Here is a 1,747-nt window from a genome sequence, read left to right on the forward strand (position 1 = left end):
GTTGAGATAATGACTGAGAAATAAAAGATTATATGATATTTATTGCTAAATTTTTATCTGGAAAAAACAGAATTGAGTAGAATTTTTCTTGAAGGCTTTGCATGAATTGAATGTCTTGGGGAAAATCCTTTAGTTCTTCAAATTTACTGGTGAGCAGTAATCTCTAGCTAATGTCTCTTCAACGTCATTAGTTAATTAGAATGGTTTTCAGAAGGCTTTGCTATGAGCTTGTTGTGATTTGGATTTTAAATATCCTCCAAATGCCCATATGCTAAAGGCATGGCTGCCAATTTATGCTACTATTAAGAGACAGTGGAACCTAGCTAGGGCTGGTGGGATGGCTTGGTGGGCAAAGGTACTTGCTGCCAAGCCTGACATGAGTTTGATCCCCCAACCCCCACCACGTGGTGGAAGGAGAGAACTGACTCCATAAGCTGTCCTCTGACCCCTACCCACAGGCCATGAAAATTTGAGATATACATGAATCTTGATGCTATGGGGCCTTATGGAAGGAAGTTTGGTCCTTTGTGAGTGTGCCCTAGAAAGGGTTATTGGACCCTGATCCCTTCCTTGCTCTGTATTTGCTTCCTGGCTACCATGAGTTGAGAAGATTTGCTTTTCCATGTATTCCTCATCATGATGTTTTGCCTCACCAGAGACTCCAAAGCGATAGAGCCAAGCAACCATAGACTGAAGCCTCTGACATAATGAATCAAAGTAACCTTTTTTCTCCCTTTGATTGTCTCAGGTATTTTGACACAGCAACAGAAAGATAATAAACTAATTAACAGAACTGGCAGTTGTTAGGGTTTTTCTTCCTTCCTTCCTTCCTTCCTTCTTTTTTTTTCATTTTTTGAAACAGGTTTTGCTAAATATTCTAGGAGAGGCACAACTGATCTCGATCTCATGATCATCCTGCTTCAGCCTAATTATTAAGAATTTAAACTGGTCATCCTGGTTGAAAAAAGATGCTTTGATATATTGACAGAAAGGCTATTACAAAACACTGGTCTAGGCTCCATGGAGCAAAGATAAAACAGAATCATTTAGGAGAATAGCTTGTAGACAGATACATGCCATTCAGAGCAGGTTATAGAAATACAGGGCGTAGGTAATATGCACTGAAAAAAGATGGAGCGCTCAGTTCACCCTGGGGCAGAAGAATGATTCACAGAGAGGTGACATTTGAATCTCCAGGGATAAACAGGAGTTTGTCTGGCTAACAAGAAGTAAAGGGCACTCTGGCAGTGTGTGTAGAATGTTATGGTAAATTTGAGGTGGTTCATTTGGGATCACAGAATCCAGGCATTTGGGAACAGTGACTGATCCTGGCCTGAAAGGAAGGCTCCTTTCTTTCGACATCTCTTGTTGGAGTTAAAAGTTCATTGGTCTAAGTAAATGTGCAGTAGGAAATGAAACCACAAGGCCCGTTTTAGAAGTGGGGAAACTGATGCTCAAAGAAGTTAAACAACTTGCCTAATTTTGGCATCTTTCTCTTTCAAAACTGTATTGGATAATTAAAAGCACAACCTTCTGTGTTACTAAGTTTGAAAACTAACTCCTTACATCAAGGGGCCCTTTGAAAAGTCTATGACAGAGTAGATATCTCCTTTTCTCTTTTCTCTCCCCTCCCCTTCCCTCCCTTTCCCTCCTTTCCCTCTGTCCCTTCCTCCCTCCCTCCCTTCTTTCCTTCCTGAGATAAAGCCTTAATATGCTGCCTAAGCTGCCCTTAAATTGACTTCTGGGC

This window comes from Nannospalax galili, unplaced genomic scaffold (assembly GCF_000622305.1).
Source record: "Nannospalax galili isolate Female #2095 unplaced genomic scaffold, S.galili_v1.0 scaffold286, whole genome shotgun sequence".
NCBI lineage: Eukaryota > Metazoa > Chordata > Mammalia > Rodentia > Spalacidae > Nannospalax > Nannospalax galili.